Source organism: Strix uralensis, chromosome 12 (genome assembly GCF_047716275.1).
Source record: "Strix uralensis isolate ZFMK-TIS-50842 chromosome 12, bStrUra1, whole genome shotgun sequence".
Lineage (NCBI taxonomy): Eukaryota > Metazoa > Chordata > Aves > Strigiformes > Strigidae > Strix > Strix uralensis.
Window position 1 is genome coordinate 469,157 of NC_133983.1, and position 23,855 is coordinate 493,011.

General features: G+C 44.1%; 1 long non-coding RNA gene across 1 annotated transcript in view; it reads left to right on the forward strand.

Moving 5' to 3' along the window:
- LOC141948704 (uncharacterized) overlaps positions 1 to 22,753 on the forward strand; it is a 39,328-nt gene extending 16,575 nt beyond the window's left edge. The window contains exon 5 of the long non-coding RNA XR_012630530.1: positions 22,631 to 22,753. This is a non-coding gene — a long non-coding RNA (uncharacterized LOC141948704). The remainder of the gene's footprint in view (positions 1 to 22,630) is intronic.
- The last annotated feature ends 1,102 nt before the right edge of the window (positions 22,754 to 23,855 follow it).

The following is a 23,855-nucleotide window of genomic DNA, read 5'->3' on the forward strand; positions in this document are numbered from 1 at the left end:
TCAGTTCAGGACAGATCAGAGCATACCATGAGCATGCATATGCCAGGAGCTTCAATAATTTACATCACAAGATCATCAAAATACTTGTAGATGAATGAGAATATTTTCTTTGTACTTCATACTCAATGTGTTCTCCAGGCTCGTAAGAATTAGCTGTTACGGTGTCACCTTGGTGTGTTCCCAGAGTGTTGGCAGTGATGTCCTTTCTATGGCTTGAGAGCAAACGTTCTTGATGATGGGTGGGACTTGTTCTTCTGTGCAGAAGGCGGAGGTTGAACTGCACAAGTACAGACAACATGAAACGTTCCATCAGTGAGACCCTGTTCCAGCATCTCTAGTCACAGTGGTATTCTGTGGTTATAGGTGTGTGTGCAGAGCACTACAGGAAACAACAAACATTCAGTTCTTCACTGTTAGAAATCATTAAAGTAATGGTGGGCAGCCCTCAGCTGATTCTCGTTCAAGCTAATTTTCTTGAGTTTTAAGTTGTGCTGCTGAAAACCCAGTGAAATCTAGACCCAGGGCATTTGTATGTCTTAGTTCCAAAGTCCATCAAGGAAATTCATGGTGACAAAACTTGGGCACAGGTAGATTGGGCAAAATTAGATGGATCTTTGGTCTCCTGGCCAAAGGTATGAGACTTTGAGCACTTGGACCTACGAACAGAAGCAAATGTGGTTCTGTTCTTACTGACGGCTTTGTTGTTATTGCTGTGTTTGTGATAAACCAGTGGCTTCTTTTGCCAGAAGGGTGGTGGTGATGTGATTTCTGTGGTGGGCAACTGATGTTGCAGGGCTGCACAGGGAAATATGTTCAGTGTTTGTGTGCAGTTTGCCTCTAGGCAATGGTGTGGGGTTTTCTTCTTGAACTGCTTTAAGAACTGTGAACATCTGTTATACTGTGAAAATGCATATAGGAAGTAAACCTGAAATCCTTGTGACCTTCACTTTTTTCCTTGTGTCTGGAAAATTTGTTGCTCATATGGACGTGGTGGTTAAATACCACTTACATCCTACCGTGACAGTAACATAAGTATCATGGCAACAAAATGTGCTCTGGGCATATTAAGGGAACGGTATAAAGGTGGCAAACTTTAGAAAATAACGGATCTTTTGTGCACTATTTCTGCTTGCTATTGAACTGTTGCAAGGCAATCCATAGCTTTGGAGTCATCGCTTTGGTCGATAGTCGAGAGCCATGCGAGGGCCTGGTGGTAAAAAAAACCAAAAAAAAACAGAAAAACAAACAAAAAACCCCAACAAAACAATTCTGTTGGCTCAACCAGCTCCTCATGAGCACTTTGTGCCCTGCTTTCCACTCGCTCTTCGTGACTGTATTGCTACTGGGGAGAAGGGGTATGTGAAAGATGTCTTTGAAAAACAACCCACAAACTTAGTGAAGCTGCAGCTTCTTCCCAGCAGTGAAGTGGGGCAGGTTGTTGGGAGCAGAAGAGGGTTCATTTTGGTTCTCTGCTCTTTTTTTGTTCTTTCAGCAGTCTGGTTTCAATGCATCACTTAGATTATTTCACTCCTGTTGTGACCAGGAACTGGTGCTTCAGTGGCAATCACAACTACTGGATCTTTTCGATCTGTTTGCAGAATAAATTGTGCCTGGTTGAATAGGCAGTGTTAGAATTGGTGCTTGGGAGAATCAACTTGAAAATTAAGTTGATTGCATGTGTGAGTATCTGAACAGTCAATTCTTGCTCAGTTTGGACAAAAGTGTATTTTGTTTTCTACTTAAGTTCAAAGCATGGAGCCTTGAAGTTCAGCACTAGAGTCACTGAAGCTGCTTCCCCTGCCCCAAGCCCCTGTATGTGTTTTTACCTGGATCTTTTATCCCTGCTTGGAAGCTTGTGGGCTTACAAGTGAGAAATCTAGCCTTATGCTCTGACAGCCCTCTGGGTTTTGAACGGAGCTGAACAAGTCCAGATGCAGAGCATTTTCTTACAGCAGAGGGAGTAGATTGCCAATTAATGCCAAACTTGCCTGGTGTGGTCAGTAGTCTCTATTATGCAAAACATAGTTCTGCTTGGGGGCATCCCTTTGTTTTAGTGAATGTTGTTTGAGTAACCCAAGAGGTAAGGGATGGTATATGCTAAAGGGGATTTATGAGATTGCAAGACTCAGGAATGAGTTCAGGTGCTGAATTTGGACAGCCATACATTGGGAGGTAGCCAGGGTGCAGTTTTACTTGCCCTCTCTTAGGTGAGATGGTGGTGCTGCACCCTTAAACCCACTGTAGTGTTGTGCTATGGAGTGTGTTTTGTAGATAAGATTTTCCTGATGGAACCAGTTAGGAAAGGTGGAAGGAAAAAAGCTTCTGCATGATTCTTTTCTGTTCCATCTGCTGTTTCACTGTGTATATGGCCAAAATGGTTTGTATTGATGTTAGAGACTTGTCTCGTGAGCCATTGGTGATAGAGGATGGGTCAGCGAACCAAGCTAACAGCTGGTCCTGCAGCTGGTACTGCAGCATCACTATTACTGGCTTTGTAATTCTTATTACTATTTTTTATTTGGTAATATAATGGGCATGTATGAACCCTGACTGAGATCAGGCATGTTCTCCAAACGGACGGTGGAGAATTAGCCCTCAGTTTAGATAAGACAACAACTTTCAGCAGAGGCTGGCTTTAGTTGCTTTTGAACTTGGCAAATTGGAAGGCTGAAATTTTTCTTGCTAAATGTCCAGATTATCTTCATATTTATATTTTCTAACTCTGGGAGTTTAACTTTGTGTCTTTGTTCTTATTTATTGTAGCTTCTAAGTATCGTTTCTGTGTAGTGCTTGAGTGGTATCTGAGGGCCTGTGTCAGGTACTGTCATATTCTATGCAGTGCTGTAGGTCAAGGGTCACAGGTGCTTCTTTGGAGAAGTAGTGGCGGAATGAACAGTGATTTATAAAAATAAGGGAGATGAAATTGTTCACTAAGTTGGGTGATCTGAACAGCTCGCAAATGTTAAACTCTTTTGCGGCAGTTTAAAAATCAGTACGTTAATTAACACAATGCTGTTTGTCTAATTTTTAAGAATCTCTAGATTCATTCTGAATGCCCAGAGATGATTTCCTATGCAGCCACTTGGAGCTTTCCATTTTGTAACTGCTGTTCAAAGGGAAACTAATTGAAGAGGTGACTGAAATTGCTCCCATTCCTCTTTACACAAATGAGATTTATAAAGTATGTGCTACTTATTAAATTGTCTCAGCATGAAGACATTAGAGAGACATTTCCTCCCTGGATAAGAAGGTCCGTTATATAAACCTCACTCACTACCTGAAATGTAGAAGGGTTTACGTTTTTAATAGAAAAGTTATTGAACCTTTGTCCCAAATGACAAGACAGACTCTGCTTGGTTACTTGTTTGTTTACAGCAGGTGTTGCAGAGTGTTCCCAGAAGTCATCTGTTGAAAAATCGCTGCCATACCGCAGGGAAATCTGGCCTGATTTCTGTGCTCTTGGCTGCTCTCCTCGGACTTCTGTGTCCTTCCTGCCAAAGCACTTACCCCAGGGTACAGTGAATTAGATTTGGATATTGCTTATTTTTACTTTTGGGACGTCCTGGATTGTGACCGGCTTTTGCGTTGAACCATCGGTGTGCAGTCTGCTTCCGAGATGAGCACACAGCACACGCTTGATTGCATTGTGAGGTGCCTGTTGTCTTAAAAGTGCTTGTTTTCAAGTGCTCCGTGAAAATACTGATAGAAAGGTCTGATGCCTCTGAAGAACCCAACTGCAAATACTGCTGGTTCCAGTGTATTGGGAGCACCCACGGAGGGATGCTCTGGTTAAGGTGAGGTGCAGCAGCCTGACTGAGAAGGGCTGGGGCAGGCAAGTAGTCAGGTGCTAATGAAGGTCCATTTCTTCCTTTGATTCAACCCTTTATGCCATCTCTCCCTTCTCCTGAGCAATGCTGTTGAACCACAGATAAGCAGGAACGGGGCAGGTACTTTGTTTTGTAAGCAGCTTGTATGGTTTTGTCCTCTGCTCCTGGTTGTCCCGTGTGTTTGGTTTTTCCTCAGTTGTGATTTATCTCTCTGACACTCCCCCACCTCCCTGCCTTCCCCCCGAGTGGCAAATAGCAGTGTCACTGGTTGGATCACCTAGGCAGCATTTCAGGGAGCAGAACTCATGTACCTGAATACTCCATTCAGGTTAAGCACCAAGGGCTGATCCCAGGTACAGTTTATGAGGCATCTAAAGGAGGAGCCTGCTCAGGCTCCTTGTTAAAAGGAGACTGTGATTCAGCTCAGAGCTACAGCCTCTCTCTGACCTCTGGGTGTGTCATCTTGTTACAGTTCAACATATAACTGAGTTTCTGAAACAACACTTGTGAATGCTGGGAAGTGAGTTCTCTCTTTAGTCTTCTGAGCTTTCTGTTACAGGGCTGCATCCTGGTTTTAGTGCTGAGGAGCGCTCTGGCTCATGGGACAGGCTGTTTCCCTACACGTGTGCATTTCTGACTTCATACATTCTTCAGTGGTTGACACTGATTCTTACCAGTGGTCTCTCGGACAGCTTTTTGATGCCAGCAGTAAATGATGGAAAAGCCCAAGTATTTTTGCTCCCATGTGATATTCCTTTAAAAGACCACTTACAGCGGGAGTCCTCTTCACCCCATTCTTGGCTAAAGCCCTGCTTTTATTTTTGCTCATCAGGGCATTGAAAGCAGGGCAGGAGTTGCTGTCTTGAGCAGTGTTTCTCACTGAAGAGGTTAACCTGAGCAGCTTTTTTTTTTTTTTGAAAAAGAGCTTAAAGCTGAGGAGTCCTACATACAACAGCAGCCTCCTGAATGGTGTTGACAAAATCGGGCTATTAAGTATGGTTCTGAAAACTTCAGCTTCTCCTGTGATTATTGCTTGGAATAATCCTGAAATAATAATCTCGCTTGGAAATCCTGCAGGTTCAACAGTGAAAAGAGAATGGGACAGGGATCCTGTACTTGTACACATATTCCAAATCCATACAGTTCTAAAGATCACTGTACAAATTTTGTGGAGGCAGTAACTTGTTAGGATGAGTGAGATCAGGTTTGGAAATACTGTTTTATTTGTCAGAGCCTTTTTAGTATGCCCTGTAGATCCACAGAGGTTTCTCTGATGTAAATGGACAGGGTAAGGGGCTGGTGGCATACAGTGCTAGGAAAGAGCACTGAAGTTCATGGGCTAATGCTTCTCTAAAAAACCATTAGAAAGCATTTATAGTTGGCTTGATGTAGGTTGTGGACAAGTTGCTGATGCTGGCACTAGGGCATTAGTTTCCTGCTTTTTTTCTTTAAGGAAGTGGGGCTGCTCTCTGGGTGTTAGAATATCATATAAACACAAGGAGAGAAGATGTGAAATGGCACAAGATGTGGGAAAACCCTGGACAAGTAATAAACTTTGCAATTTCCTGGGCAAGCCTGTATCTGCTTTTTGGCTCCAATTCAGAAGGAAGGGATCTGGAGTCTGGGAGCTTCGTAATATTATATAATGCTCAAGAGTAAAATGCCAAGGCTCAGATTTCTGTCTCTCTTGTGGTTAAAATGGTTTAGGAGGCTTTGGCCCTGATTCAGCAAAGCACTTAAGTCTATATGCTGCCTTATCTTATTAGTCTCAGTGGAACTATTCATGTGAATCGGACTAAGCCAGAGCTTGCTGACCTCTCTGGACCAGAGGCTTTATGGTAGGTGTGGAGATGAAATGGTCAATCCTAAAACAGCTGTTGATGTAATAGTTGTACAGAAATTGAAGTATAAGCAGCGCTGAAAGCCTGGAGAGAGGATATGGTTTGATCTGTCTTGTGTGTCACCCTAGGCTAGCTTTAGAAACTTCTGACAAATGTATTTCTTGAGTTCTTAATGCTCTCTATAGAGGGAAGACAGCATAGACTCCTCCTCCAAAGTGGTGAGAAGTCAGTGCTCTAGCACTGAACCTGTCTCTAAGCACATGAAGTGACACTGTGTAGAGGAAGATCAAGTTCTCAGCTGGAGATACCGTGTGGGCTGCTGCATCTCTGGCAATGGTGTTGCCAACTTTGCTACCAGGAGTTGCCCAGTGTTAGACAACTAAATGCACTGTTGGTACCTGACCAAGAGTTTGGCTGTACTGGGTGGTTGCGTGTCTGCAGACAGCACTATTTCATACTGAGGAACTGAATGTGCATCTCCTGGTTGTCCTGGACAGTCTGCATTGAGGCTAGTGTGTTACTCAGGAGCGCCACCAAGCTCAGGGTGAATAAACTCCTGTGCTAGGTGCTAAGGGCAGCAAAACCAGCCCGCATTGTCTCCTTGAGGAAATGGGTAACTGAATTCAATAATTTGGTAACTGCTTGTCATCTTTTACATGTATTTCTGCTGATGGACTCTCTGGGAAAATCATAAAAAGACCTATTTAAAATGGCAAGTCACAAAACTCGTGCTTTTTTCCTAATTTGTGCTACTGATGGTATCAGAGCAATGAATGAAGAGCATCTTAGCAGTTCATGAAATGAGTGCTTTCACCTACAGAAAGAGTATGGTTTCTCAAAGCAGTTACTTAACTATCAGCTTGCAGCCTGACAACAGAAGTATCTTGGTTGAGCTTTCCAACCTGTCACATGGAAACTTTCAACTGCTGTTGCTTTCCAGCTCGCTTCCCGGGGTGCTCTGGGCAAGCATTTTCTGCCGCAGGTTCCGCATGGTCAGTGTCTGCCCTCATGGATAGCAACATGTGTCTGAGGGCAGAAATGCTGCCTGCCTTCAACCCTTTCACTCAAAATCCTGTGCCTCGGATTCCTCCCTTTTGAAGGTGCGGCCCTGCTTAATCTGTTTATTTAAGAGGCAGGGCATTTAGCTCTGAATTCAGATTCAGAATGGGAAAAGATGTGCTGTTCTGCCTTTTCCAGATGTATCAGGAAACTAAGGAAAGGAGAAGAGGTGCAGCTCTGTATTCTTGTGTATTCCAGCATCCTTTTCTTGTCTTTATAGCTGATGAGTAACAATTACTGCCCTCTTTCTCAAACTACCACATCTGTCTCCAAATGCTGTTCTTTATTTCAAGGTGTCTGACAGCACTGGCAATGCAGTTGAAACCTTCATTATGCAGAAGAGCAAAGCAGGTGTTAGACTTGACTTGCCCAAAGAAGTGTTTTGAACCAAAGAGAGTCGAATATTCCCAGTGAACAATTAGTCTTATTTATTGTGTATTCAAGAATAGGGCAAAAATTACTTTACTGATGTCTGCCAGCAAGTAAATGGCTGGTATGGAATTGACTGTATAAAAGGGGATAACCATTTTGGAGAGGGAAGTAGCAGCATATGATACTACAACAGTTACTTGTTTTGTTGTCATTCTGCTGATGTCTGGCTTGGACTGGCAGCTTTACAGCAGCCTAGCTCATTGCCGGATGCCATTACACTGCTGTGATAGTGAGGTGCAGCAGTGGTGAGGTGAGACCTCCGTGTTTCTTTAATGGCCATGGCAAGGGTGTTTTAGTGCATTGGAGTTGGAAAATGACCCATTTTGAAACTGTCTTGTCTTGGCATCCCTTCTTTCCTTCTGAGATCCTTATTTATGGCTTGCTTTGACACATGCTCATTGTAGACATAATCTGATTTTTATAAATAAATTTTAAATCGGAGGTCCTGATTGGATTGTCTCTGCTTGGAAACCCTGTGGGATTAAGCATTCACCTACCTGAACTGCTTCTTAGGTTCTTGGTTGTGTGGCACAGCTCTAAAGTTAGGTTTGGGAAACGTGTCTCTGATTGTAGCACATGTCATCAGAGCTTTACCTACCTCACGGTAACGCTGAGGCCTAGAGCACAGTAACAATTTACAGGTTCTGTCTGGATTCTCCTTGTGTCCTGGGGTTACTCACCCGTTCCAAGGCCTGAACTAGTTCACATGTTCCCCTGGACAAGGAAGAAAGGGAAAGAGGAAGGAGTCTGCCCATGCTGTTTGAGTGCTAGAAGTGTGGTGTCAAGTGTGTCACTAATCCTGATCTGGGAACATGAAAGAAGTAGGTTGTACTCTTCTTCCAAGATCAGATTGAATTTGCAGTCCTTGAGTACTGAACTGCCATGAGACTGAGAAACCGTGTCAAGCTGATGTGAAAACTGAAGAGATTAATAAGGAACTCCAGGAGACGTGTGTTCCATTTCTCTGGATGGGAAGGCACTACGCTTTCTGAGTGCCAAAGGCGATATAAATCAGACCCAGTGGGCTGTTAAATGGTGGAGGCATGGTACAGCAGAAGAACATAACAAGTTAAAACAGCTTCCTCTTCCCTCCACCCATTAATGCTGTTCCTTGTATCTATATACGATGCCATGTACAGCACTTAGCTTTGTTTCTGTAAATCAGCATAACTTCTGTGCATTTTATAAATGGATTGAAAAGGTGTGCCTCTTGACAGGGTGTTTATATATCCAAAGTGAAGGACCAGTGTTACCCCTGTCCTTTTTTTGAGTAAGGTACTGTAGCTTTCCTGGTAACTTGGCTTGTGTACTGCCCTCTGCATCTGGAAGGCCTGAAAGGAACGTGCACTAAAAGCATAGCTGGGCTTACAGCTGTTTGAGAGCTAGGAAGACCATATTGACTGATTTAGATCTATAGAGTGATATGAAGTACATGTGTTAGGTACTGGACTCTAAAGGAAGTAGTCAATACAGCAAAATCTTCTGTGTAAAATAATAAAGTAAACCTTTACTCAGACATATCTTCCCAGTGTTATTCGTAATTTATCAGGTGTTAAGTCATAGAATCATAGAATGGTTTGGGCTGGGACCTTAAAGACCATCCAGTTCCAACCCCCCTGCCCCAGGCAGGGACACCTTCCACTAGCCCAGGTTGCCCAAAGCCCCGTCCAACCTGGCCTTGAACCCTTCCAGGGAGGGGGCAGCCACAGCTTCTCTGGGCAACCTGTGCCAGGGCCTCACCGCCCTCACAGGGAAGGATTTCTTCCTTAGATCTAATCTAAATCTGCCCTCTTTCAGTTTAAATATGATACCCCTCATCCTATCACTACACTCCCTGACAAAGTCCCTCCCCATCTTTCCTGTAGCCCATTTAAGTACTGGAAGGCCACTATCAGGTGTCCCTGAGCCTTCTCTTCTCCAGATGAACCCCCCCAACTCTCTCAGCCTGTCCTCACAGGGGAGGTGCTTCAGCCCCCCGAGCATCTTCGTGGCCTCCTCTGGCCCCACTCGAGCAGGTCCGTGTCCTTCTGATGTGGAGGCCCCAGAGCTGGGCCCAGCACTGCAGGGGTGGGGTCTCACAAGAGTGCATCACCTCGCCTGACCTGATGGTCATGCTTCTTTTCATGCAGCCCAGGATACAGTTGGCTTTCTGGACTGCAAGCACATTTAGAATGCACTTTGATTTCAGACGTCTCATGTAAGATTTTTTTGACCGTCTCTGCTGCTTGAAAGTAACTTTTCTTTACGCTTGTTTCTTGGGCTTTAACAGGCCTTAACAGCTACCACTGCTTATCCCAGGATTTAGTAATAGTATGTGGGAAATGAGGGTAACCCTGTCAAACAGAGATACTATTGTCACGTCCGGGGTGAGGTGGGAGGGTGTTTAGAATGGTGTTCAGTCAGGTACCTTCCTGTGAATGTCACTTCTGAAAACACCACCACACCAGTTTCATAAAGATCCTCCTTGGGCTGAGCTCTTCTTCAGTTTTAACCATTAAGATAATCCTCTAAAGCCCATTCCCTTCTAAATTACTGTCTCCCTAGCTAACAAGAAATGCAGAAAGCTGCTACAGTCTAGGGGAAGCTGATGCCATTCTTTCTGCACGGTCTGTGGGGTCTGTGTACATGGCACTGATACCACAAAACTGAAGAACTCAAATTACCTTTTTTTGTACTAGTTTATGCTGAGGCTTGGTAACTACCATTTTTAAATGATGTATTTTAGAGAATGGTTATTGGGTGAGTAATAAGGAAAAACAAGACCACAGGGTTCTGACTGCTCACCTTAAGAAAGTAATGGGAAAGCCTTGCTCTGAAAACGCTGCTGCAATTTTGCTTCTAGGTTATACTCTGCAGTACTGCGTGTTACCTACGGGAATTACTTGAGATCCCTAGTTTAGGTTTGACAAGGTCAGTGTCACCCACACAAAAGACAGGATTTGAGCTTTCCTTCAATGTAAGATAAGCAGAGAACAGTACTAAAGCTACAAAAGTAATAAAGCTACTTGAAAATAAACCACTAATTTTTCTTGATTAGTCTGGCATGTTCTTGAGTAAAGGTCGTTGCCTGCTCTTTTTTTTAACCAGAGAAGACAGTTCTGAGTAGTTATTGGCTTCTTGCCTATAAGCAGTGCCTTTTGCATGTCTGGTTTGTCTTCCCACATGTCACAGATTTCCTGTTTATCTTGTGTTCTGCTGTTGCAGTGGGAAGGAAATCCAAATTCTAAAGATTTTTTTCTTTGACATGAGCTATCAAAGTTAGGACTAGAAGTCAAAACAATGAACTGCTCTTCATCTGCTAGTGTATTGCTAAACAGAAGAGGTCAACCGCAAAGGGGCAGAATTTGCAAGTGACATGCCATTATATGTTAGCAAAAACTAGAAAAGAGTTTGCAGTGCATTGGCAGGACCTTGTGGAGCTGCAAAGATTTGAAGAATCAGAGCAGATGAGATTAAATTCAAACCAGTACCAGGCAGCACATGTTGGAAGTAAGAATTATAGCACTGGTGTGGTTGACTTTATTGTGAGCAGCCAGGAAGAAGAGCAAGGTTTTAATGTTAACAGCTCAATGAAAACAGATGTTCATTGCATAGCAGGAGTTAGAAAATTGCATATTTATACAGTTCAAAAGATGGTCCCCAGTTCCAAAGCATGAGGTACTCTAGGAATGTGTAAAGGAGTTGTGCACTTAGGTTTCTGGCAGTAGAGATCCTTCTAGGGACCCAGTTGTGCTTTCTTAACTTGGGCAGATTATTCCTCTGACACACGACAAGAGTACAAGGTCATCAGACTGGGAGCATCACCATCTGACCCAGAGTTGGCAAATCCTGTGTCTTCGTCTGAAATCGTACGAGGTGCTACCTGCAATGGTTAGGACAGAATCGTGGCAAGAAAAGATTTGGTTTCTGAATAGAGGAGCAAAGAGTTTAGTGTTAACATCTTCCTTGAAGTTTAGAGCAGCAACATGCAAACAAGCTGAGGTCTGGACATGGCTGAGGTGAAAGGAAGAGAGGAGGGAATCCTAAACTTTGCAGTTGACCTGGTTGGTTTGTTTTAAACTCTTTCTCCTAGTATTGACAGTATAGCGCCACCTATGTATCAGGCACTGGGGTCACTGGACTAAATTGTGCAATGCTTGCTTTCTCTTTTGGTGCACAGTACTGTGTGTGCAGGATGAGATAGTGGCTAAGGCCTATTTCTGGAGGATCAGCGTGTATAATTTCTGTAGTGGATGATGTTGTTATCCTTCCACTGGCAAACCAGTAGAAAAGCATTATGTAGGCAATAAATACCTGTTTGACTTGATGTCTTGCTTCACTGATTGGTGATTTCCAGCTAATTCTTAAGTATAAGATCAGTTTTCATCCTCCTGCTTCCTTGGATTCATAATAACTCTTCTAAAACTTCTGCATCTTGTCTTGGAAGTTTTCTGTGTTAGGTGAGATTGTTGTTGAACTTGCTGAGAGGAGGGGGCCTTGGAATGTAGGGCTGAGCTTCAGAGAACTGAGTTTGTAGTGTTTTGTAGCATGAGCTACTGTTTTTGTAAACAGTGAAACTGCTCCTTGCTCCCAAAGAGTAACTACCCATCCTCTGCCATGTGTGTGGTTCAGCAGCATGTGTTTAAAGGCATAAAATCCCAGTTTTTCCGTTCAGCCTATTAACAAGGGAGATGGGGAAGAGGGGAGAGGTCTGATGGAGCTCTGAGCGTTGTTTGTGTTCAAAGTATATCAGACTAGGACACGGGGGGAGAAGGGGAGACAGGAAGAGAGGCAGCTGAATTAGAACAGAAAGGGAGAATGTACAGGAGCAGCATATAAGGAATGTGAAATGCAAAATAATTAGAAATGTGGCAAATACTTGACATGAGTTTATATTCTTACTAGAGAGTATTTATTGCTGTGACCCTCTTCAGGTCACCTCTCTTCAGGAGAGACACAAAGATCATTCCCACCTGCAGGGAGGGCTGGTGGGAGGTAGGACCTGTCCAGCCAAGGCAGTAGCTCCTTGTCCAGTCACATTCCTTACCCTGAACCCCCTTGCTTCCACCGCTGCCTTCCCCTGCCCTGCTCTCGCAGTAGCCCAGCTCCAGGCTATGGGCACATAGGAGCTGGTGACTAGTAAAATCCAAGACAAGGCACGTTAATGATGGCTGAGCGAGACAGGAGATGCATTACATGAAAAAGAAGAATCCCCTCAGTACAGCTCTTAGGTTGCCCTTACTAAGCATCACACTTTCAGTTAAACTTTCGTGGTGTCCTGAGCTGCCATTCATCTCCGGGTTTTATTAACTGGCAGATTCCCAAAGAGCCAGACAACCCTGGTGACTGAAACAGGCTTTCTGACCTCCCACACTGACGTGGCAGGTGTTTGCTGATTTATCTTGCTGTTCTGATATATATTCCCCACCCAGAGGGCAGGTTGTATGAAGAAAAGTCCCAGCTTGCTTGGGAATCCTCTTTTTTGCTGTGTTACCAGTGCCGTGTGTGTTTGGTGGTGTCTGCTGGGCTTCTCTTGAACAGCTGCAGATTGCTGTGGCACAGCTCTGCTTGGCCTCCGACTGCCCCAGAGCTCAGGCAGCTTCTGCGAGGGTGAAGGGCTAAGGGGCTGTTGAGGGGAAATTTGATTGTTTGGGGTTTTTTTTGGCCCCTCCTCCAACTCTTTTCAAACATGGACTTTCAAGCCCAAGTCCAGGCCAGGTTTCCACACTCTCTGGCAGATTTAGCGGAGCTCTTAGAAACCATTGTCTGCTTCTGAGGAGTTGGCAGTTCTGTGCACGTAGCATAAAGCTCTGAACTCATGATTATTTTTTTTATTGTAAAAAAAATCTGGTGTTTCAATTGAAAAGAGATATACCTAGTAATGGAAACTGGCAAAACATTAGTACAGTAGCCCAGGGTCCAGGTCCACTCATTTAACCCAAAATGCTGCACACTTCCACTTCAGCTGCTTTTTATCACATACCATAGTTTTATGCCTAGAGCTCTTACTGTAATTGATATTTATTCCTGCTAAGTTCATTTCAGCTGATACATTGATTAATGCTAGAATTGGTTTTCAACTGTTAAGTTTCAAAGGAAAATATTCAGGTTTTACGTTCAGTTTTATACGGGTACAGTACAGGTTTCTAGTTTCACCCTTCGCATTCTGAGTAAACGTATGAGCTCCCTCCTGGCAGGTGGCCTGGATCAGCTGGAGCTGCAGAAGCTGTTGGTCTGATTGCCACCTTAGATGTTATCTCTGTAGCAGTTGGAGTGCCTAGGCAGAGGGAGGGAATATAGCTTAAACATTCAGCTCATAACCTTTTGTGGCAGTACTGAGGCTACAATTCTTCTTTTGTAACATCCGATTGACTTTGTAGATCCATGTGAACACCGCTGATGGGTAAAGGTAGGGTTTGAGTGTTGTGGCTCCTCATATTCAATGTCCTTCACGCTTTCATGCATGGAATTTACATTCCCCAATTGGTCTGACATCCCTCCCCACCCTCTTTCCCTTCTAGATGTCCTGAGGGTATATTATAGAGAGAGTTTTGGTGATTATATTAAATGTGATATGAAGCTGTTAAAGTCAAGGCAAACCACTTCCAAGGTGTTGATGTTCAGATTCTATGGCAGTGAGGCCTGGAGATTTCTCCTTGCTCTGTGTGCACTGTGAGAAGAAATGGAATCATTTCTTTCACTAGTTACTTTCTGAATGGTTTTTGGTAGCAAAGCTATTGCACACCTACACACTTTGCACGGGAGCAAAATGACAGCTGTCCTGATTGTGGGGCTGCTGAAGCCAACCCAACAGGGAATGCATGAACCATGAAAATTGCCTTTCCAGATTATATCTCTGTGTTCTCAGGAACACCGGGAAAATGTGCATTGAAGTCTGACTTTATTCTGTTTGCATAACCCATTGTTTAGCAACATGCAGATGTGGCCTTTCTCTTATTTCAAGTTCCCCTGTGTTTGTGTGGTGACACAGGCAGCCTTGCCCCTTTCTTCTATGAGTAATTTGGGATGTTTGCATATGTCCAGAACAGTCACTTGTTTTACATGAATCTTCATTGCTTGTAGGGAAGCCTAGGAAAGAATTGTACGTGCAGACAAGAGCAGCTGTGATGGACATAGCACATGGTATGGGTGTAGAGTCTGGATCAGTACAAAAAATTGTATCTGATCAGGATGGTCTTTCTCCATACAGGGGCAGACCCAAGATGGCTGTAGTCCACAACCTGTCCACTAACCATTTAGTGGCCAACATATACACACATAGAGAGTGATAAAAATGGGGCATGCTTAGGCGAGACTTGCCCCAACTGCTTTCTGCTCTTTAAGTATATTCAGTATGTGGCTTTTTCTCAGCTAGATGTGGATTTCTCTTCCATGAAATTGTTCACTCTCCTTTTGAACTTAGGTCAGCTTTTAGGACCCACAGTCATCTTCTGCAGTGAATTCCACACATGTCATGTTCTCCTATTGATTTTCAACCTGGCTCCTGGTAGTTTGATTAACAGCCCACTAGTCCTTGTTTGTGAACAGTCTAACCAGCCAGATCTGCTGGTTGGATCTGCTGTCTCACATAGCTGTAATCCTTGAGGTTCCTGCACACAAAACCTGTACAGGCAGTCTCTTGAGGACAAACCTAGTGACTTAGAGGGAGCATGCAGTTTTGGAAGGGTCCATTCAGCTGGGTGGATTTGTAGGAGGAGCCTTTAAATACACTCTGGCTCTTTGGCTCATTTCAAACTGCTCTTTCTTACTCCATAATCAGCAATTCTGATTTTTTTTTTTCCTAAAAATCTGATTCGAATACATTTTTTCCTGCTCTCCAAATGTGATAATGATAAGTTTCAGTGTAAATGTACATCTCTTTTCTGAAAATATCTCTGTGAAGTTGCAGCTTTTTAGTCCTCTGATAACTTTATTGTATGTTCAGGTGTAGTACTCAGTGTTGGCTTGGCAGAACGTGGAGAGCATGACCTGACCTTTCTACTTTCTGATGGCTGTTAAGTAAAAGCCTGATTCAAACCCAGTGAAATAAACGTGTTGCCTTTGGATCCAATCCATGGTTCCCAACTTCATGCATAACCTCTTTATGGTACCCAAGAGATGATCCCCAGTCTCATGAATCTTAGTGTGACCTCAGTCACAGAAACCTCCCACTTAACAAAGAGGAGGGAGGAAAGAGGTGGGACAGCACTGAGTTTGTGTGATGGACTTGAAGAAATAACCTCAGTTCTTGTAACCCCTCATTATGACCAACATCATGAAATGCACAATTATGTGGTGAACACAGAAGTACCTCTGTTGTTCAGATACCAAGTCATCCGCTACGGTACTGCAGTAGTATTGTGTCTCTTAGTCTCAGTAATACCTGACAAATCAGTTTGGGTTTTTTGTTCATGGCCAATAGTCTTGTAATGTGAGAGCTCATACTAAAAATCTGAGCAGTCACTCAGCTGTGGAACCCCCTTTCTGCAATAACAATTTTTAATCAAACAGGCCACTTGAGAAGGTTACCAGAGGTCAAAGCATCACAGTGGTTTGTTTTCAGAAGGGCCATGCATCTGGCAGCTGCTGCTGACATCAGAGGAAGCTTCCTGGTGCTCAGATCTCTTGAATACATTGTGTAAGTGTCACCCTGTCAGGAGAGTAACTTCTTAATGTTGTTTCAAATGCCTGGTATCTCTCAGGTCCCAGAGACAGCTGCAGCTGTCAAGAGGCTGTATTTGCTTTCTTAATTTCTGTGCAGTTATCGCTAGTTTTTAATAACTGCGTGTGCCTTGAATTTCATTTGAACATCTCAAGACCTCTAAAATAAGATATTAATGAAGATAAAGTTGGAGATTTTCCTACAGGGTCAGTGAATGAATGATGGTTTTGAATGGACTGCAGCAGGATTCTGTCCTTTATGGAGTTGAAGACTGATGGGGATATTTAGCTCAGGAAGTTTCCTGGAAACTGAATACTCTGGAATACAGACGAATAGGTTGTTACCCAAACACACAAATACGGACGTGTGATTTTTGGAGACGTAGGGTTATGTTTGTTGGGTTCAACTAAGAATTATCAGGATGTTGCTGGGGTCGTGTGGGAAGGGGAGAAAATGATTTATCAGGCCAGGAACAAGGAGGGGTCGATAGACTTAGGACAGCTGAAAAATGCGTAAGAGTTGTTGTCAACTAAATGTCCTTTGGGATGTTCAGTAAGCAGAGTGAAAAGGCACGTGTTTGGGGATGGTGTGGTTTCCTCTGTTCTGAGTTTTCCCACAGACATGTAGGCCTGAGGCAGCACAGTCAAGGTTCAGATTGCCCCAGACCTTTTAAATGTGGAGTATGCAGAGAAGGAATTTCATATCTTGCATTCACGTCTGCAGCTTGGAATGGCTCCTGTGAAGACAAAAAAGGTGAAGTTGTTCTTGGACACGTAATCAGTTTCACGGAGGACGAGAAGTTGTGGCCTCTCCAGAGGTTGTCAGAATGGGCTGTGTGTGTTTCTCAAATGGCATTTCACATTTTCTCTGCTTTATTGATCAGAAGCCCCGTTTTCCCTCTCTGCATAATACCCCAGGCTCTTAGGGCAAACAACACTGTATCTTTGCTCTACCTTCCTTTCTGTTTTAGCCTCATTCTGCAGTGATTGGAAAGGAGACCAAAACTCTCATCCTCTTCCTCTGTTGGTCTGTTTTTCCCCTCCCTGCTGTATTCCTGACTCCTGAATACAGGATGCTAGCAGTCTTACTCAAGTAGGTCGTAGGCACAGGAGTAACCATATATATTTTTTTTTTTTTTATTGGGGGGTGGGTTGTGTCCTGGTTTCAGCTGGGATAGAGCTATTTTTTTTTTTCCTTCTGAGTAGCTAGAATAGTGCTGTGTTTTGGATTCAGTATGGGATTTGATATGAGAAGAATGTTAATGTACTGATGTTTTCAGTTGTAGCTAAGAAATCAAGGACTTTTCAACTTCCCATGTCCTGCTAATGCACAGGTACACAAGAAGCTGGGAGAGAGCATAGCAAAGTGACAGACCCAAGCTGGCCAATGGAATATTCCATGTCATATAACGTCACGGTCAGTGTATAGATAAGGGTTAATCAGGAAGCTCACTCTGGCTTCTGGGGTTGTGCTTTCAGGATTCACTCTTCTCTGGGATCACTAGCCAGGAAAGGGCTGGGCATGGGTCAGTGGGTGGTGAGCAATCACATGGTGCATCACTCGTTTGTATTTCCTAGTATTACTATTATTATTATCATTATTATTTTAATTTCAATTATTAAATTGTTTTTATCTCAATCTACAACTCTCCTTACTCTTACCCCTCCAATTCTAGTTCCAACCTCCCTGCCATGGGCAGGGACACCTTCCACTAGCCCAGGTTGCTCAAAGGCCCGTCCAGCCTGGCCTTGAACCCTTCCAGGGAGGGAACAACTTCTCTGGGCAAGTTGTTCTAGTGTCTCACATTACCTTCACATTAAAGAATTTCTTCCTTATATCTAATCTAAATCTTCCCTCTTTCAGTTTAAAACCATTATCCCTCATCCTATCCCTTCCCCCCTGATCAAGTGTCCCTCCCCACCTTTCCTGTAGCCCCTTTCAGTACTGGGAGGCCGCTCTAAGGTCTCCCCGGAGCCTTCTCTTCTCCAGCTGAACCCCCCCAACTCTCTCAGCCTGTCCTCACAGGGGAGCTGCTCCAGCCCCCTGAGCATCTTCGTGGCCTCCTCTGGACCTGCTTGAACAGGTCCGTGTCCTTCTGATGTTGGTGCCCCCAGAGCTGGACCCAGCACTTGCAGGGGGGTCTCAGGAGGGCAGAGTAGAGGGGGAGAATCCCCTCCCTCACCCTGCTGGCCACGCTGCTCTGGATGCAGCCCAGGACACGGTTGGCTTTTTGGGCTGCAAGCACACATTGCTGGCTCACAGTCAGTTTTCCATTCACCATCACCCCCCAAGTCCTTCTCCTTGGGGCTGCTCTCCATCCACTCCTCGCCCAGCCTGTATTTGTGCTTGGGATTGCCCCGACCCACGTGCAGGACCTTGCACTTGGCCTTGTTGAACTCCATGAGGTTTGCCCAGCCCCACCTCTCCAGCCTGTCCAGGTCCCTCTGGATGGCACATCCCTTCCCTCCAGCGTGTGACCACACCACACAGCTCGGTGTTGTTGGCAAACTTGCTGAGAGTGCACTCAATCCCAGTGTCCATGTCACTGACAAAGATGTTAAACAGCACCAGTCCCAGTATGGACCCCTGAGGAATGCCACTCATCACTTCTCTCTGCTTGGACATCAAGCCCTGAACACACACTTTGTGACACATTCCGTGTTAGTGTCACATTGCTAAACTGTGTCATGGAATAAAAGTGAAATTTTACAAGGAGTACCATGAAGCCACATAAATGTACTTAGAGCTCTTAGATGCTCCGAGCTGAACAGTTTTTTTCTCAAACTCCTCCATTGTGGTGGTGCAATTCTTACCCCGCCCCGCCGCCCCTCTTTGTTGGGCTGCCTGGTGCTAGGTGCGATTCCACCCACATCCCCGGAGCTATACACCAGTCTGTGGAGATAAGGACTGACAATGTTAACGAGCCTGGCTCCTGCCCCTCCCGATTGCTCGGAAACAGCTATAACAGCCCATCAACTCCTCAGGGCCTGGCACACCTGTGCCTGGGATGTGGTCAAATGGGAACAATAACAGAGTCGCACATTAATCAAATTCTTGTGTAACTGCTGGAAGGCACCAGAAGGTTTTTGACAAAATTCAATTATCTTGGACCCTATAAATGGCGACCACAAGGGAGACCCTTTGAGCTCTCCTGGATCGCAGCAGCCTGTGACCAGCATCTCCCCTGAGCTGGGAGCCTCTCAGGTACCAAACCCTTAAGGTGTCGTCTGCTCCAGACGGAAGGCCAGGGCGAAGTCCCCCACTCGAGTCTCAATTATCGCCCGTTGAGGAATGCCAAGGCATTGGGAGTATTTGCTCTAAACTCGAGAAGGGAATTTTCTTTGAGCTAGCTTCTCTTTACTCTGTGTGTGTGTGTGTGTGTGTGTGTGTGTGTGGGTACGTACCCTTGTTTCTGTGTGTGTATCTCTGTTCTGTGTTCATTCTACCGAATCCAAACTCCTTTGTTTCTGTATGTTTGTCCGTTTTGTGTATGCACATGTATATATAAAGGTACCGTGAAGTAAGTTAGTGTGAATCTTGTCATTTTAGATCTGAATAAGTCGCTTTTCTTTCTTTTAGTATTTCTGGATTATTTTATAATAATAAATTGCTGTTAGTTATTAATATACCTAGATTTCTTACTAAATATCACCGTGTCAATACTTTCATCTGCGACATCCATATAAGCTCAATTTACTAGAAAGTTTCCTGCTGGCTCTCTAGTTGGTGAAACTACTTACGTGTCTACATGATTTTTTTTTCTGAATGTGTTAAGAGACCACAGGCAGGCATTAAGTAGGAAAGTGTGAACGATGGAAGATCTGCTGAATTTTCATGTCCTTCATTGAGTACTTGCCTTAATTCCCAATTCTAGCTCTATCTTCCTCTGGCGATGCTCATACTTGTATTTTCTGCAAAGTTTTTGGAGCTCTATGTATATGATCTATCTTCTCCATGTTAGGCTTTAACTTCTGTGCTTCCCAGAAAGTTTGGGAACTGAATTCACAACCAGAAGTTTCTAATCTGATTTTAGGTTGCTGTCTTCCGAACAATGCCAGAGGTTTTCTTTACCTTCTTATTTTGAATGGTCATTCAGCTAATTTGTTCAGTTTGATCTGAACAGAGCCTTTCAGACAAATTTCCACACTTTCAGTACTTCAAACCAAGGTGAAAGTCTGAAATCTTTCACGTCAAAGAGCCTTTGACAGAGCATTGCCTGTCAAGCATGTATTTCTGAGGCCTAACTCAAGCATTATTTTCAAGCCTGCAGTAGTTTTTACCAGGTGAGAACTTGCTTCTGATCTGTGTTTCTGCTTTAAACTGCGACTTGAAGTGTAAGACTTGCAAAAGACATCTTTTAATTGGGGGATTTTGTCTGTCTGTCTTCATATATGCCCTCATCCATCAGAATTTTGCACAGTATTAAAGATGGTTATCCTCCGAAGGTCACTTGGAAATGGTTTCAGTTAAACCATGCTGACACATCCTATGGACATAGGCCAACATTGAGATGCCTTAATGAAACCAGTTAAACAATCTCACACCCTTCATATTTGGATTGGGTTTGGTGTGCAGAATGTCCCTTCGTGGATCCTTTTTAACCTCTAATGAGGAAGACAATAGGTTTATAACCAACAATGTGATAGAAGTTTGTGAATATAACTTGAAATGTAAAATGGAACTGTATTTCTGTGTACAATAAATACAGTGAATATTGAAAACATTCTTTTATTAGGCTCAAGAGTGAACAGGAGTTCAGCAGACAATTTAATTTTGTAATTTTTCACTTAAGAAAGATGATGCAGAAGTTTCCCAGGTGACTGTGCCACATGCGTGTCCTCACCACACCCTGATGACTTCTGTATGGCAGAGCTCAGCCTCCTGGCCACTCCAGGCAGGAAAGTGGCCCTTTGGTCAGAGAGGGCATTGAAGATCCAACCCAGCCCAAGTTTCCTCTGTTGTTTCTGTCTCTCTCAGCTTTATAGGCCGGACTGCTTCTCAGTGTTTAATAACCAACTAACCCACCCTGGCAGTTAATTTATGCTGTAATTGATACGCTGCTGCTTAAATGAGAGTGAGTGGGAGGATTGGGTCATCAGGCAGCAGGCTTAGGTCCCCTCTGTCACATCTGGCTGCTGCTGCTGGAGCTTTTTTTCTTTTTCCCTGAGGTTCTTAAATAAACTAAATGACAGTTCCCAGACTTCTGGGCTGTGGGACATATGTCACTGTGTGTTGTAGAGTAGTGAAGGGTGGTGGTTGAGTTGGTTTGTTGAAACCTCCCTTGTTGGGTAAGGCAGAAGACAAGAAGAGTTGGTCTGTTTTCTCAAGCGTGCTGCCTGGTCATGTTTTCCTGTTCACGGGGGCCCTCAGGAGAGAGGTCAAGTCCTGTGTACATCTGCAGTCAAAAAGAGGGATGGGTCTGAAGGAGATTTGTGGAACAACAGGGCCTAAGAGAATATTCTGTCTTTGATGACCCCGAGGTTGTAATTGGGGTGGAAAGACATGCATTTTAAGTGCCAAAAGGGCAAAACACAGAGCTTGTCGTCAGTAGGTGACACGTGCAATCTTAGCCAGGCAGCGTAATATTTGTGTTTATGTAAGAGGAGGAGAGTTTGTGTTACTTGATTTTAGCTGGTTTCTGCCATTTTCCAGATCCATATGGGATCTCTCTGGTCATCCAAATCACATGGCATAGAGTGGAAAGCTTCCTGCTGACTATGGCAGAGCAGCAATCTGACCGTGAACTCTCACCTTGTTAGCCCAGGTCATAGCTGAAGCCCGTTCAGTGCTGTTTCAGCATGGCAACTAAGCTATAGCAGCCACAAATGCTCCCAAGGATAGGGACAGGAGCCTGACAGTTTGTGACAGCTGTTACATAAAGCTGTTTGTATTATCTTTGATCTATGGAATTGCTCTCACAGGGCAAAAATGCCTAGAGGGATGACATAAACCTGCATGCTTTACTCTTCAGCAGCAGCTGCACAGAACATACTAATTCCCTCTTGAGTCTCATCCTGAAATCAAGTCATTGATTGTAAAGGACTTAGAACAGTCCATCTATCATGTAGCACCTACTCTACTCTTCAGTGATACTCCACAGCAGTTCAGCTGAGAGACACTGTTGAGTTACACATATTCCATGCAGGGAATGGGCCCTGCAAGAGAAAACATGAGCTTGGGGAGAGCAACACTGCAGTGGCTGACTCTGGTACAGTGGTGCTGAGCTTTGCCAGCTGAAAAACTTGTGTGATTTTCCAGATGATTAAGTCCACTTGAACAGATCATTTCCCTCAGAAAAGGTCACTTCTGACACAACTCCATTTTCTAACAGGAGTAATGTTTTGATAGAAATTACAAAAAAGAAAAAATAGCCTTTTCTTCTAAATCAGCCAGCATTAGCATCTCTAGGCTTATCCTTGTGAAAAGCATTGCTGGCATGAAAGATAGAAAGTTCCTGTGCTAATGAGGGTTCAAAACCAGAGTTTAGCTTGGAGCTAAATCCTGAAAGCTGACAAGCATGTGAGTCTTGTGCTAAACTGAAGAGAAGGTGCTCAGCAGGTCTCAGTATCTGGCCTTTAATGAACAGCAGGAGACAGGCCTGACTGGCGTAAGGTGGGCTGAGGGTGCTCCAAAGGGCTTTGTGCACCACTTGATGGGCTTGTAAAGCTCTGACATTGGCCACTGGCAGCACTATTCAGAGACCATTCCTGTGAACAGTGAAGTGAAGCTGTGCAGATATTGAAAGGTAATGACTGGGCAGTAGTGAAAAGGACTTTCCTGCAGCCACTGCCCCAGAAAAGTACTGATTGATGCTTTCTTTATAATTACAGAGTAAGCTGCCTTGGGTGGTATGCATTCAGTCACTGCTTTTACCCAGACTTCATACCTACGTGTCAGTTCCGATCCCATACCAGGACTACAGAGCAGTGTGTTCATTATTCCATGGATGCTCCCTTGCTCCAGAACTATAAAACACAACCTCTTGGGACAGTTGCTCACAGATGATGAGAACTTGTCAACTTCCTTTGAAGTCAGGGTGGTGGTTGTGTACTGCACTGTCTGAGCATTTGGCCTAATAAAACTGAATTTATAGTGGAATCGAGCCTCTCTTGGTACTGAGACCCTTTAAGAGTTCACAGGCTGACCTGGCCAACAGCCTCAGGAGCTCTTCTTTTACTGGTTAAGATCTCTTCCACCTAGACTGCTCCACATGAAGCCCAGCGTCTGGGAGAACAAGGACCATTTCAGGAATGCTAGTTGCAACACTGCAGACACGTTTTTGTATCAGGACAATCTCTACTGAGAGGACATAGACTTTCTCAGTCCACACACGTCTACAACTGCTTTTCAGTTTTCTTGTTACATTCCCTATACTAGTTAAAATTAGTGTCTAATCTACAACTGTTGACTCATAGCTCTGACCCTGCAGTTCTAGTACTAGTTCACCTCTTTGGAGGAAAGAATATGGTCTAGGTTAGTGCAGATGAAGTTACCTTTTTCTGTCAGATCTTCTCTCTAGGCATAAAATGGCAGGGAGTATATGCAGTATTATTACTTCCTCTGCCTGTGATTGTTTTTCGTTGTTACACCCACACTCTGTGCTGTACTGGCTTTGGAAAGTCCCCAAGTTGTTACAGGAAATACTGTGTGTGGGCTGTTACAGGATTAACTGTGGCAATAATAGGGTTTGATGGCAAGGCTCTCCAAGAAAGAATGAGAAAAAGGGTTTTTCAAAGATGGTCTGGAAATGGTTGTTCTTACAGAATCAGTCTTGGCATTGGCCTCACTGGTGACATTGATTACTCCCTTGGACTTGGATGTTAGGTGACAGCTGCCCGTTTCCAAAAGCACCAGCTCTGTTCACAGGGGATGTGTTAGTTTGGAGATACCTGAATGGTGCAGGTTGTCCTCCAGCTTGTCAGACGAGTGGGCAGGCGTCTTAGAGTTGCTGTTCTCTGACATTACTGACTGTGTCTAATTCACATGTGGTTGGTTTTGGCACAGTGGTGGGGGCGGTGGCTTATAAAAGCTCAGATTAAAATTTAATTTCAGTCA